Raw genomic sequence first — 15703 nt, 5'->3', positions numbered from 1 at the left:
CGCCGCTTCCGTGGCGTCCGCTTCTCGAGCTACTCGTGTATCCCCAAAAAAGGAAATCTCAAATGAATTCAAACTATTTATTTAATTTCTTCGCTTAAAATCAGTGCGGGCAAAGTTGCACGCAATCACTCCATATAATCACTCAACTTGACGACCAAGGATCTATGAATGAACCTGTACTGCTTGAAATCATGTTTTGCCGACTGACACCACGCGGACAAATGTGCGCGCGATACGCAGATTTGCGGCATTGGCAAAAAAATTGTGAACATCTTGGACATGTGTGGAAAATAATTTCCGCCCGCTTTGGAGTTTTCGCGGTCGCTTCGCTTCCGAAGTGTGAAGAAAGCCTGAGGCTACGTTCACATTTGGGGTCGAAGTGGGCGAAAATCGAGAGAGCCCTGAGAAATCCTAGCACTTTTCCGCTTAAGTGGCCAGAAAACTAGGCTACGAGAGCCGGATCGGTCTCGGATTGATCTTTCTTGGCAAAAGTTAAAAGTCATTCCCCATCGCCGGAAGCTGCATTGGCATCTACACAGCGAACACGAAGCCTAAAGTGTCACCGCTCAAGAGGGGCAATCATTGTAGTTGTTTACATGCTTTACAGAACCACTGGCGCTATTTCTTAGGCGAATCCATGATCCTTTATTGACTGCAGCAAATAGACTACCAAGCTTTGTACGCTTAGAAAAAGAAAAAAACAAGTACGACAATGCAAATCACATATAATGTATCACGGCAACTATTCTGTGTGAACGTAGCAGGCTCATTGATTGATCAAGCCTTACTTTTCAGATTCTTGACCAAACGCTCAGACATAATGACAAGTGAAGCGGCAAAAACGGCTGCCATTGGGTGATCAGCAAGCAAAAACTTTCTTCTGTGCACTTCGTCGGCTTCGCTCCCTGGTGACTACGTTACTTGTTACCCTCAGTCTTATTTATTTTTAGTGTACACTGTCTTGCTTTCAGCGAAGCTCAAAGTATTTGCTGAACGCAAGTGGCAACAGCCAATAAGCACCGCATCAATGGACGAGTGTTCGTAACGAAAACCCTTTCGTTCACTTACCTGCCTGAAGAAACGTACGCGCACGGAGAATGTATTTAAATAAAATTCACACTATGCCGTGTAAACTCATGCGTTTCTAAAACAATGATCAACACAAACGTGTGTTTTCAAACATCACCACGTGGCTACGGATCTAACTGTTCTGCTTTTGTGCAACGACTGAGAATGTACGTTCTGATGAGGCATTGTCCGTTTACAGGTTCTTTTTGCAACGGCAACATTTATTTCGTATTCCTCCTCACCTAGATATCTGGGCCAGTATTCACAAAACGTTCTTCTGCTAAAAGCGTTTGTGCCAGGAAATTGTGACGTACGACATTATCAGCGAAGACGATCAGCCAATGAAAAACAGCAGTTACGAACAAAAAGCTTTGTGAATTCGGCCCCAGCTCTTTTTATGCCGTCGTGTTTTTGCGATGCAATGAACTAACATTTATTTTTCTATCCTTCGCGAACCAAACAGCTATATTTCCAAGACTGGAGTGAATGAATGAACATTACATAAATTTAAATACGTGCAACTGCGCTGTAATGGCATCCAAGACACAACTTATTTATATTTAACTTGTTTAGTGAATACGTTTTTTATGGAGGCAAGTTCCTTTTAAAGGTAAAGCAACATCTGTTACCACAAATGCAAAAAACTTTGGAAACAAAACAACATGCCAGAGTATACGATGAGCAAAACGAGTACAAGGTGAAATCGGGAGCCAACGTTTCGGTAAGTGGACTTTCCTCGGCATAGTATATACAGGTAGGGTTCTTCTAAAGGGGAAAGGTGTAAGGCGGGTGGGCGAGGAAACGACTGGGTGTGTGTTAGCGGCGAGGGTGTAGAATTAAAAAGAAAGTTGCGTTATTCAACGTCGAAGGAGGAATCTGAGGGAGGACGGTGCGTCAGCTGGCTGTGTGTTTTTTCGTGGAAGGGGTCTGCATGGGGGGGGGGCAAAAAAAATGAGGAGGGGCGGGGGTGGCATTATTAGCTCCGCTAGAGGTCAGTGAGCTATCGTCTCTTGAAAGAGAATAGAAGAAGCCGCAGAAAATGGCACTCGTGGGAAAACAACGTTTTAAAATTGAATAAATATATAAATAGAGAAGTGTCGTTGCCCCTCCCACACGCCCTACACCTCCCCCCTATAAGAGGACCCCACCTATATATGCTGTGCCGACGAAAGCATATCTCGCCTCCAAAAGACAACACAGCTTGTTGAAACGCTGCCTCCCGATTTTATCTTGTTCTCGTTTTGCTCATCGTCTTGAATTTCCATCTCCTGCCTTCTCCACGTTTTCCGTGCCATAATACAGTAATTTATCTAGGACAAAGCCATTATTAAAACTTCTCTGTCCCCGAAAATAACCGAGTTCTCTAGTACATGGGCATGTGCAAACGTATAACACTAATGGAAAAAGTTGAAATTATAAAAACTCGTCTACTATTATAAATAAAAGCGAATTTCACATACTTTCTCGAGCATGTCGTTAAAATATCGAGACAGTTTTTTCTTGCACTGCATTTTTTCTGCTTTCCAGATTTGAGAGAGCAAACATTCTGTCCATATTGTCTTCTGGCGTGTTCTATTATTCCCCGCAGGGACACATTCCTTAAACTTGGTCACCAGTTGATATTTCGCAAACTGTCATCGGAACTCTTAGAATCCCATATTTGAACTTCTCTCAAGAGCTCCTGGTGTTCTTATTAACTTTGTTGTGATTTTTAACCATTATAGAACACGAAATGCATTCTCCAAACCACCTTGGCTGCGTTTATCCAATTATGGTCTTTTTCTTTTCAGCTCCATCAATAATTTGATATTCTTTTTTAGACTTACAACCAAGTGCACCAGTAAGCTTACGGTCTTTCACCCATGTTTTTTTCTTATACGAGCCTATAACCGAGTAACAAATAAAGTTTCTGGACTTCAGCACTTCATAGGAAAAAAAATGTATGATACAGAACTGTTGCAGTGGTGAAAAAAAATTTTAAATTTGTGCGCTTCTCTGATATAGAACGATTGGAATACCAAACATTTTTTCATCTTGGACAAGGGTCAAGTTGAGATCCCACAATTTTGAACAAGAAGGAAAATGATTTTAAAAAAATCGTTTGTTGCTTCACGCGCGAGGCTCCTATCACCTTTAAAATAAAGGAAAGAAGACTGGCAAAATAAATAAAAGAAGCGAGATAATTACCCGGTAGTGAATGACAGGAATGCTTGTGAGGAAGCTTTCTTCGCAAGACGTAACCTGCTGGCGTTTCACTGGTAGCTTACGGTCGCCAATATTGTTCTTACTTTAGCGTTTTCTTCCTGCAAAGAACAGGGCTTCTCAAAAATAGTAACGTCTTACAATATATTAAAGCACAGGACCTGATTTCGGCTTTAGAATTTTGTGCAAGCTTGTTCTGCTGAAAGGCGTGATAAAGAAAAAAGAAGACAGTGGACACACTAAAGCAATCCTCTATGCATTTTGGCACATTCCAAAACTTGAGAAAAACTTTTGCAAGAGGGGACAGTTTCGTGAGATTAGGAAACTTCTTAGAAATATGCAGCAAGAAGGAACCAACAAAGTTTTGTGCTCGATTCTACATAAAAACAAAGCCTCTACTCCCCGGTTTTACTTCAAAGTTATCGGAAACGGGCCTTAACGTTTCAACACTGTCCTGTGCTTTGAGCTTGGTTACGAAATGCTGCCTGGGAATTTTTTTCTTCTCTACGATGGATACGAGAACAAAAATACGCTGTTACTCTGCGGTCCTATTATGCCGCGATTGAACTTTGCTCTAGCGGAAGATGCCTAAGAAGAGGGTCATTCAAATATAACCACCTCAGTGAAACAGAGAGTGATGTAAATATAAAAATTTTTATTCGGAATAAGCCGGAAATTTTGTAAATTTCTGTAATATAACTTTCCTCGAAGTAGTTTTGCTTCCACAGTTCTTGTGATAAATGTTTGCCTAGTGCTATGACAAAGCAATTGGGGAGATGCTGCGGATGATGCCTTGACACTCTTGTAGACACTGTTTACACTCCTGTTTATACACACTGCACGTAAACTGTTTACATAATATAACTTCCGAGTCTCAATTCCTAGCATCTCATTGTCACTTATCTGTTTGAGCTATCTTGAGCCACAGTGGGTTGCAATTAGCAGTTCATTATTCCAAACATAGAAGTGTCTAATACAGAAGACAGCTAGAATTAAAAAAAAATCTGTTCTACCACCTACCATTAGCTCAACATAGCATGTACTTTGTTAAGCTCTGTTAACGCGTGCATCAAACCTAAAGTTTATCGTTGGCAGTACAAAAGCATATTCATATTCCCACAATTGCTCCAAGCAAGCACGCACAAATTGCAAAAAAGTCTAGGCTTTTCCACGACTTCAGTTGGAAGGAATAAAAGAAGACATGGCAATTACGAGCACGATTATAAATCTACAGCTCGTCAGACAAAAAGAAAGAGTAAAATAAGACATTGGGTATGCTCTAGCAGGCATGTGCCCACAGTTCGTTAGCTGAGACGTTTTGAACGTTTTGAATGGACCAGGTGACAACGTAACCAGACACACTTGTTACATTTATTCACACATTAGAAAGTCTACAGTGCTAATTTATGCATGCTACTGGTAATTCACGTGTATTTAGCGGTCTAGTTTTGCAATAGTGCTCGCTTTCTATTTGTGGTGTGTCAGCTTGCTTTGCAGAGGGTGTTTGGGCACTTTGGTAATGAGACTCCTCCACTTGTGGCGCCTTAGACTTTCCTGCACCATTGGAGCTTACTGCATGCACTCGTAGGCGGTTGGAGCAACTACGCTTGCGTCAATCTTCTGCGATTGCACTCCCTATAAAGACGGACTACAATACCAGTGTGTATGGCGCTGGCAGCTGGGAGCTGGGCAGTTCTCGTCATAACAGATTTCCCGTTGCGCTTCTTCCATCATGCCTAGCGTTTTGGGACCGCTTTACCATATTAGAAAGCAGAGCTGGCTGTATTTAACCTAAGGGCGAGGGATAAGAAGGTATTATAATCAGCCGCACCCAATTAACGATGGCGAGCCTTATGGCATGACATTGTTGGATTACCGAATACCGGAACTAATGAATTTCATTGTGTAATCGCCACTTGTCCTAGATATGTTGATGAAAACGATCTTCACGAATGTTGAGAGTTGGGCGAGTTGTTGACCAGTAATTTTGGCTGTGACCGTCCTCTGCATTCTTCCTGGTTCTATGTGTCGTTTTTTTTGTTGTTTTGCGCTGCATATGTGTAGAAGAGAACCACTCTGACGAATGTGGAGAGCCATTAAAATGCCATTGCAACGCAGGCTTGAATTTTTTCTATCGGCGTGTGTCACTTCTAACGTTGTCTACTATATCTATTTTAGGCTGTCTCAACATAAGAGTAACACTAGCACACGTTGCTTGTCAGAAGCAAGTAAGGTAGAGATTTTATATTTTGGCGAAATTGGGGTTACTTTTGGGCGATATATACCGAAAGTTCAAACTGTGTAGGCTATTTCTGTCTTTTAAAATATTGACGAAATATCTGCTTTACCCCAACTTTATTTATTTCAAAGTACCTTACAGGTCCGAAGGGGAGCATTGAGTAAGGGGGGCGTCATTAAACAAATGACAAGAAAAACAGATATCTGAGCGCTAAAAAAATGTGAGAGCTAACAATGTTGATAGTGATCACGTGCTTCCAGAACAGTGTAACAAATAAAAACAGTAAATCAATGCAAAGAATTGTCAGGAAAGGAATTAAAAGTACAATTCACAGTAACATAAAAAGCGATGTAACACTCACGCAAAATAACGTACATAGCGGGAGCACATAAAGCAAACAAAATTGAAACAATAATACCAACAACAAAAAGACAGTCATGGCCAATATGTGACACGTATTATATGACATGACATATGTACAGATGAATACATTTGTTATGATGAAGACTGTAGGTTCAGTAGTTATTTGAATTTGTCATTGCTCATTTGAGCGACAGTGCTGTTAGGAAGCGAATTCCATAACCGAATCGCTCGTGTTAGAGCCGAGAAGTTAAATGCGTTTGTGTTGCCATAAATGCGAGTGAGACTTAAATCATTATAAAGTCGTCGTGATGTGCAAGACGCGCGTTCCTGTGGCATGTTTGATGGCTTCATTTGGTGAACATATCTGTGGAGCGAGGACAGGAGTGCTATGTCACGTGGGCTACTGAATGATTAAAGGTAAAGGTTGAGTTTTATTTGAGTATTGCTGGACTGGTAGCTGTAATTTCGGAAAATAAATCGACTAGCTCGGTTTTGGATGGCTTCTAACATGCGGATTAAGTATTCATGGTAGGGAGACCATATAGGGGACGCGAACTCAAGCTGAGGGCGTACAAATGATACGAATGCTAATTTACGGATGTTAGACGGGCAATTACGCCAGTTGCGACGAATATACTCAAAAGATTTGTAAGCGTTTGCGCATATGGTTGCAATGTGAAAGGCCCGGTAAAGGCTTGGTGTAAGATTTATGCCCAGATATTTATATGCTGATGCCTGAGATACTATATTTGTGTTTATATCATAGGAAAAGCTATGAATTTTTTTCGTGTGAATGTCATTAGTTGGCATTTAGATTAGCTAAGTTTCATTTGCCAGTCCTCACATCATTTTGTAACGAGATGAAGGTCCTCTTGAAGAATGCGATGGTCATCAAGGCGGCGAATCGGTCGATATAATATACAATCATCGGCGAAAACACGCATGCAGAATGAGATGTTATTGGGCAGATCATTGAAGTAAATAAGAAAATCAAGGGTCCTAGTACGCTACCCTGCGGTATACCAGAACTGACATATGCAAGGGGTGACGTAAAACTATTAACGACTGTAAATTGCCGACGATTTTCTAGGAAGTTACGAATCCAGGAGAGTGTTAAGCAGTCGAATTTCAGAACGGATAACTTGGAAATTAAACGGCAGTGAGCCACATGGTCGAAGGCTTTGGAGAAGTCGAGAAAAAAGCAATCTATTTGAATATTACGGTCCATGTTAAAATGCAAGTCTGTAGTGGATTCTAGTAACTGCGTCTCACATGACAAGCCTTTCCTAAACCCACGTTGGTTAATAAAGAAAACATTATTTGATTCCAGATGATAATATATGTGAGATGCAATGATATGTTCAAGCATTTTGCAACAAATACTTGTCAATGATATTGGACGATAGCTTTCTGGGGAATTCTTGCTGCCACTTTTGTGTACTGGTATCACTTTTGCAACTTTCCAGTCTAAGGGAAGCTGGCCTGATAATAACGACTGGAAAACAATGCATAAAAGTTTGCTAGATAGCGTGACTGTATCTTTAAAAATTTTTGAGGTAATATTATCGACACCTGGAGAAGTAGTCAACTTAAGGTTATTTATGAGACATGCGATACTATCCTCTGTTACATCGATGGATTGCATGTACTGGTAATCTAGAACAGTGACTTCCGGTAGGATTGAATGGTCTTCTATTTTGAATATGGATGAAAAAATGCATTAAGGGCGACTGGACATTACTTGTCACTGATTGGAACTTGATTACCATCACATAGTGAAATGTGATGCGAGCCACTATTAGATGAAATCGCCTGCCAGAATTTTTTGGGTTTGTTTTTAAGTAGTGAAGGTAGATCTTGAGAGTAGTATTTTTCTTTAGCCTCTCTTAAAGATGAGCAGTAAACTTTCAAAAATGAGCTATATTTATACCATACCACGGGTGAGTTTGTACGCTTTGACGTTACGTATAGCTATTTCTTCTTGTTTCTTAGCCGTCGAAGGTACTTGGTGAACCAAGGGTTCTGTCTATCGCTTGTTATTCTGATTTGGGAGAAATACGTTTCCAATAAAGCACGAAGCACTAAAGCATAAAGGAAGATAAGTTATTTCAGTCGATCAAAGGAAAATTAAAGTTAAATTAAAATGTTAAATGTGGTATCATATGGAAATATTTCATTATCTGTTATTTCAGGGTGTAGCCATGTTTCAATAAGAACAAGAATATCTGAATTGCAGTCATCAAGAAATGAGGCAATATCGTCGCGTTTAGGCAACAGACTTCGGACATTTGTGAAAGTGATTGATAATGATGGTGCGATGACAGATGGCTCTGACTTCCGGCGGTTCACATCATGCAGCGTGGTTTGCTGCTATTTAACACAAGGAACAACTGTATTGCAAGCGCAATCAAAAATATAAATGGCTTCCCCAATGCGTAGTCAATCGGTTGGCAACGTAAACGGCTTAGCTCCTGTTTTCGCAAAAGCAATTAGCTGCTTTCTTGCCTGCCGGCTATCTGGCGAAAAATTCTCGCTAATTGAAAAACCAGACCCTTTTAGTTTGCGTGCAAAAGACAAGATACAGCCGTTCTCTTAAAAAAAATGTCATTTTCGCAATAGTAGGCCTCACCCTGCGTTCCGTATACTTCCCTAATCAGTGCACCCTCTCAAACTGCTCAGCTGTCAATTCCGTGCCCAATTTTCGGAGCGAAATTGTATCACTTTTATGCGAAGCATATTACTAGAGCTCAACCCAGCTCCTCAGGCGCGGCGGTGTCGCCTTCAAGGCTGACCACGTGACACCGTGACGTCACGACAGAGGAGAAACGGGGCTCCAACTCGCGCCGTCGCTCGCGTCGTCGCGGCGGTATATAAGCAGCTGCGCTTGTTTCTAGGTGGCTTTGGCTCAACTCTTGCAAGATGGGCTGGGTGGGAATCGAACCACGGTCTCCGGAGTGTGAGACGGAGACGCTACCACTTAGCCACGAGTACGATGCTTCAAAGCGGTACAAAAGCGCCTCTAGTGAATGCGGTGTTGCCTTAGAAACGAGCTGTTTCTAAGGCTCAGGCGTGCGTCGCTTGCTCAGGCGCACATTTCGTTGCCGCGCCGAACGCTGCGTTGCTCGACGCTCACCGCGTCCAATGCGGGGCGCGTAGTCGCTGCGCCGTAGCGCATTGTCTTACACCCCTTGGCGGGTCGACGGGAACGCTGTCGCGTTCCACTCTTGAAGGCGAAGCAGAGTAACGCATGAGTTGTTTCTTCGTCTAGCCGAACCAAATATAGCCAAGCAACAGCAGTTCACCAGGCTAAACAGTGGTTCAACAACTAAAATAAAGGCTAGTATGCTTCGCATCCTGGGCTTAACCTTAGCTAAGCCACAGCCATTTTTTTATGCGAAGCATATTACTAGAGCTCAACCCAGCTCCTCAGGCGCGGCGGTGTCGCCTTCAAGGCTGACCACGTGACACCGTGACGTCACGACAGAGGAGAAACGGGGCTCCAACTCGCGCCGTCGCTCGCGTCGTCGCGGCGGTATATAAGCAGCTGCGCTTGTTTCTAGGTGGCTTTGGCTCAACTCTTGCAAGATGGGCTGGGTGGGAATCGAACCACGGTCTCCGGAGTGTGAGACGGAGACGCTACCACTTAGCCACGAGTACGATGCTTGAAAGCGGTACAAAAGCGCCTCTAGTGAATGCGGTGTTGCCTTAGAAACGAGCTGTTTCTAAGGCTCAGGCGTGCGTCGCTTGCTCAGGCGCACATTTCGTTGCCGCGCCGAACGCTGCGTTGCTCGACGCTCACCGCGTCCAATGCGGGGCGCGTAGTCGCTGCGCCGTAGCGCATTGTCTTACACCCCTTGGCGGGTCGACGGGAACGCTGTCGCGTTCCACTCTTGAAGGCGAAGCAGAGTAACGCATGAGTTGTTTCTTCGTCTAGCCGAACCAAATATAGCCAAGCAACAGCAGTTCACCAGGCTAAACAGTGGTTCAACAACTAAAATAAAGGCTAGTATGCTTCGCATCCTGGGCTTAACCTTAGCTAAGCCACAGCCATTTTTTTTTTTGTGAAGCAGCTCAGTTTTCCTTAGCCTCATCTGCTATTCCAAACAAGAGCAGGTTGGATCGTCGCATACGGTTTTCCGCAGTTCCTCATCTAGAAGATATTTTATACAGCTGATTGGAAACCGATTGGAAACGTCACGCAATGTTTCCAAACACGTTCCAGAATCCCCAGCTGGTTGAGATGGTACAGGTGACTCCAACGCTCCTAGCTTTGTATTTAGCAGTTTAATTTTGTTTGCAGCGGCAGCGCGTTCTTCGATCACCCGTATCAAGTCACTGCGCAAAGAATTCTCATTTTCTGCATGTTTGCGTGCAGTTTCCAAAGCAGCTGCCTGTCCCTTTTGGAAATTTTTACAATCAGCTTAAATTTGGTTGCATTTACAGATCACCGTCTTAATCTTACATTGACTTTTGTTCCGCCCTCAATCAATACCTAGAGAAACTATTATATGAAAACAAGAATGTAGTTATTATGGGCGATATCAATGTAAACCTTCTGGATGAAACTTCACCTACCTCCTCCCTTTATAGCAACTGTTTTCAGAGTTACGGTTTTGAATGTTTGGTAATGCTACCTACTCTTTGTAATAAGATAAATTAGGGCACACTACTAGATCATGCGCTAAGCAACACGACGTCACCGCCAGAGGCTGGTAGCATTGATGTCGACACAACAGACCATTACTCTATCTCTGTTTTCCTCAACTCAGAGGCTCAGTCACCCACTATTTCATACTTCAGCTACGTACCGAACAAAAGATGCCTTTTTGGAATCTGTGACTAAAACTCACTGGTCTGCTGTCCTTGAAATAATGATCCGCAAGAAGCCTTTTCTCAGTTCTCCGCAATTTTGTTATCATTAATCGATTCACATACCGTCAAGAAAAAATGCAAGAAAATCCTCTCCCTTCCTCAAAACCCTTGGTTAAATGCTAGCATACTAGCCATTGTGCGGAAACGTGACAACCTATATAAAAAACTAAAAGGCAACCTTTCTATGTCGCCCTCTCTACACGATACAAAACATTTTGCAACGCACTCAACAGCAAAATAAAGAATACGAAGAAGAGCTACTATGAGCACAAACTTGGTCAGTCTGGCAGCAACTCAAGACAAAAGTGGCAAGTTTTAAATTCATTTTTGCGCAGAAATGAACAACTCTCATTTATCGATACCATCACAAACGATCACATTACATATGATCAACCATTTCAGATAGCAAGAGCGTTCAGTTATGCATTTTTTCCGGACAAACGAGTCATCAGTAACCATCCTTTGTCACTGAATCGTGTGCCGCATCCATTTTTTCCTTACCCTACAACTCCCCATGAGGTTCTTGATCTCATTCGCATGCTGAAAGTAACCAGTGCCGGCCTTCATAATATTCTTCCTAGTAACATAAAACTAGTTGCTTATCTCACATGTGATGCTCTATGTTTTATTATCAATTCAATATTCAGGACCAGCATTTTTTCATCTGAGCCGAGACGAGCAAAGGTAATTCCAGTTTTTAAGAGAGGCGATCGTTCTTTACTAACAAATTACCGCCCAATATGTATACTGCCATTCTTTAGTAAAGTGATTGAAAAGTTGGCTGTTACTCGATTAACCAATTACCTGTGTAAATTTAATATTCCTTCCAATTCTCAGTATGGTTTTCGTCGTGGCTATTCGACCGACGTTGCTCTTATCTTCCTAACGGATCGCTTAAACGAAGCTATTGATAAAGTGTATTTTTCTGGTTCAGTTTTTATTGATCTTACAAAAGCTTTTGACACTAATAACCATCACATTTTGTTATTAAAGTTAGAAGCTCTAGGCATAACTGGGCCAGCACTAATGTTACTGCGAACCTACCTGCAGGATAGGCATAACATAGTTAAAATTTCTCATGTTTCTTTCCGAAGCTAAGGTTACTAACCTAGGGGTACCACACGGTTCTATTCTCGGACCTTTATTATCTTTAAGTTACATTAATGATCTGCCCGACTGTCTAACATCCTCACAATGGGTATTGTACGCCGACGACACAACCATTATTAACTTCGATAAAAATATTTCGTCCTTAGTTACTAAACTCAATAATGACTTGGCTAAGGTTACAAACTGGTGTATGAATAATAATCTTGTTATTAATCCCTCGAAAACCAAGTTTATTGAATTTAATTCACCCCAGAAACCGTCTTGTTCCCTTCCATTGCTGATTCTTGGTTCCCATTTAATCCCTTCTAGCACACTCATTGCTCATTCTTAGGGGTACAACTGGACTCTAACCTCAAGTTTCATTATCTTGTCTCGAATATTATAAAGAAAGTTGCTTATGGCATTCGGTTAGTGATTAGAGCCCGCCAATTCTTTAACTGTTCTATGCTTGTCTCGCTACATTACGCTTTTATACACTCACACACTAACTACTCGTCTATATGTTGGGGAAATACATATAATACTCTCCTCAGTTCACTTCAAACTTTGCAAAACTAAGCAATTAGAATGGTCACCTCTAGTCCCTATAATACTAGCGCTCTCCCATTGCTACACTGTAATAACATTCTGTCTGTGAAAGAAACTGTTGTATAACCTGGGTATATTTATTATTAAGTTATTGAAAAAGGAAGCTCCTGCATGTATAATTCCTAAAACATGCCTGATAAACACTAATGTCGCTAGATTTGCTTTACACAATTATCTAATTTTACCTCAGGTACGCACAAAATATGGCAAACAATCAGTTCATTTTGTTGCCTTTTCATTTTGGAGTTCCATACCACTTTGCGTCAAAACTTCGCGTTCAACATCCTTTTATAAAAAAAGAACATCTGAAGAATTTTCTCCTAACAGAAAATATTTAACATTAACTTTCTTTTCTCTTTTTTCTTCACCCTTATTACTTCAAATATTCCGCTGTTCTGATACCTTTCTTTTTTTATTATACTAATGTGTATTTCGAAGTTGTGTTGTTGTTGTTGTTTCTATTGTTGCATTTATGCTCATGTATGTTTGAAATTCTTTGTTTTGTTTGGGTAAAATGTTTTGTCCGTTACTGTTCAATTCATTTAGTTGATTTAGTTTTGCTGCATTTGCTCCTTGCAATTGTATAATTTCCTTCGTTAGATTTCTTGTTACTAACTCGTAATCTTGTTTTGAATTCTCCAGTACTTACTTTCTTCCATGTTTGCTTATATATGGTTTTAATGTAGTTTTATTCGTTGCTTTAGAAAACGTATATTTATAAATAACAGGAGGTCCCGATACAGTCACTGACTATGGGACCTCCTTCTGTATATTATTTTTTATAACCTGTAATCTATAATGAATAAAATTAATTTCAATTTGAACTTCAATAGTAGCCACGGCGTCTCTATGCTTACTTATTCGTTCCAAAGCAGCAGTGAAGGCGTGCACCTCAACCTTGGACATTGGACCGGGATTCTGCTCGGCGTCACGCGCGAGGACAAGTAACAGCTCAAACAAGTAAAGTACATTTTTGATAACAAAGTAACCGACCGCTTACGCGCATCAGTGCACTCTGTCGGGTTCGACATCGCTATGATACAACAATCGCTAGATTTAACCCAAGCAGCACCTACCAGGTAACTAACCTGCAACAGTGGCATCGGTGAGGAAGGCATACTTGAAGCGATGTCGTGCCCGAAGCGGACGATCGCTGGCTGGCTTTTGAATCCTCCGTTGGGTGTGACGACAGCAGTATCACTTCCAGGTTGCCAGACAAGTAGTCGAGCACGATCCATATTAAGCCTTGTATGCACAGCCAGATCACAGGCTGGGAGCGGTCCAGTTTCGCTTTGTTGGTTGGTGCCGAAGATGATGTAGCAGTAGGTCCATATCGTGGCAATCTGCAACAATGGCATTGGTGAGGAACGCATACTTGAAGCGATGTCGTGTGTAGGTTTATGCATTATACAAGACATTTACCTGCTGTTCCTGGTTTCCTGAGGAAACAATGTGAATCACGATGTTTATATTTCGTTTAAGTAGTAATCGTGTTATGTGTAACGAGCTAAAAATTTTCATTCTTTGTGGGTTCATTTTAGACTTCGTAGAAAGTTACTTATTCAAGCGTTGCAAGGTGTTATACTGCCATTACTCTGATATTTTCCAGACTCCTAAAACAAAGGCATGAGGTACTAACTTCAAATTTCATGAAAATAGGGATTATTTTTACTGTAATCCGCTGTCAAACTTTCACGTACTTGATTTAAATGTAGCGTTGTGAATAAGCATTGAACCCTCCTTTATCCCCCATTTTCGTTCGTCATATGGGGCTCGCAGTTTGTGTCTACAGTGTCTTCGGTGAACTAAACAAGGCGCCTTGTTCGTATTTAGGGAGAACTAGAGGCATGGTATGTGTAACGTGTTGACAACGCTCCGAATACTTGGTTGAATGCGCCTTTTTACAAGTGATTACGTATGCAAGTGCTCCGGAGCTTTATGAGGGCGTGTAACGAGCCACATAAAACTGATACCGCTGCTCTGACATAATTACAATTACAACATAATTATATTACAATAATAGCCAGACGTTGCAAATCACTTTGCTTGTTAGCTAGCAACACAATGTCGTCCGCATAAAATAAACCTGGATGCTGTTGCTCTACTACTGTACCCGCCTGTCTGCATGAGAGATTAAACCCGACATTACTACCTTCTAGTGCCCTCTCCAGCATCATTATGTACATCATAAACAACAGTGGAGATAAAGGGCACCCCTACGTCAGTCCCTTGTTGATATCAACTTGATCCTCGCTCCTCATCCCTTCCCATTAAATGCAAATGGTATTTTCTAAGGAAATCTCTCTCAAAAGTTGTTCACAATCGTCACCTAAGCCTCCCCCTTCCAGAATATCCCACAAAATGTTGTTGTGTACGTTGTCATACGCTCCTGCAATGCCTAAAAAGGCCACATATAAAGGTCTGCTTTCTACTCTTGATATTTTAATACACTGAGTAAAAGAAATACGCTATCATCCAAACGCCTACCTATTTTGAAGCCATTCTGAAGTTCTCCCAAAATGTCATTATTCTCTGCTCATGCTAGCAGCTTTAATTTGATTACCTGCATTGCTAGCCTGTATATCATGATGTGATGGTAAACGGTCTAAAGGAGTGAATTCTATCTTTCTCCCCCCTTCATAAATTAAATTCATTCTACTTTGCCGCCATCTGTCTCGCATTCGTCTATCTTTTAAAGTTTTTTCCACGGTTTTCACCAGAGCTACCTTACTTTTTGGTCCAATTTCGTTAATCAGCCTAACGGGAACCTCGTGTAGCCTTGTGGTTGTGGGCTTAGGAATTCTCTCTTCGGCGTTCTTCCAGTTGAAAATTTTCAGCACCAGCTCCTTTCCATCTGGTTCTCTTTTATGCTCTATCTTTTCTTCAATTACAACATCGTCATTGCCTTGGAAAGATTCGGCTGTTATTTTTCGGATGTAATTTATGGGTATGGCTCGTCAACAGCGCCACCTGTGACCGCGAAAGATGCATGTCGGGTAACGGCTTTTTTCCTGTCCAAACTATAACAAAGTACGGCGCTGGGTAGTACAGTCGCAAAGATCAAATTGATAATACCATAACATGCTTTCGCTACATGCGGTTTTTGCAAGCGACCTACTCTGACCGATTTCAAAGTCGTTTTACGTCGACAATAACATCAACAAGAAAAATTAAACGTCACCCTGGACTACAATGTCCGGCACACGAGCTCTTTTAGACACTCGACTTGAGCTCATTCATCTAATGAAAAATTCCAGCTTC

At 41.6% G+C, this 15703-nt stretch overlaps 1 long non-coding RNA gene across 1 annotated transcript in view; it reads right to left on the bottom strand.

Annotated features, from left to right (window-relative positions):
• Nucleotides 1–15703, bottom strand: part of LOC142581922 (uncharacterized) — a 58291-nt gene that overhangs the window by 11618 nt on the left and 30970 nt on the right. The window contains exon 3 of the long non-coding RNA XR_012828322.1: nt 13531–13785. This is a non-coding gene — a long non-coding RNA (uncharacterized LOC142581922). The remainder of the gene's footprint in view (nt 1–13530; nt 13786–15703) is intronic.

Source organism: Dermacentor variabilis, chromosome 5, assembly GCF_050947875.1.
Source record: "Dermacentor variabilis isolate Ectoservices chromosome 5, ASM5094787v1, whole genome shotgun sequence".
Taxonomy (NCBI): Eukaryota; Metazoa; Arthropoda; class Arachnida; order Ixodida; family Ixodidae; genus Dermacentor; species Dermacentor variabilis.
This window is presented reverse-complemented; position numbering and strand designations above follow the sequence as displayed.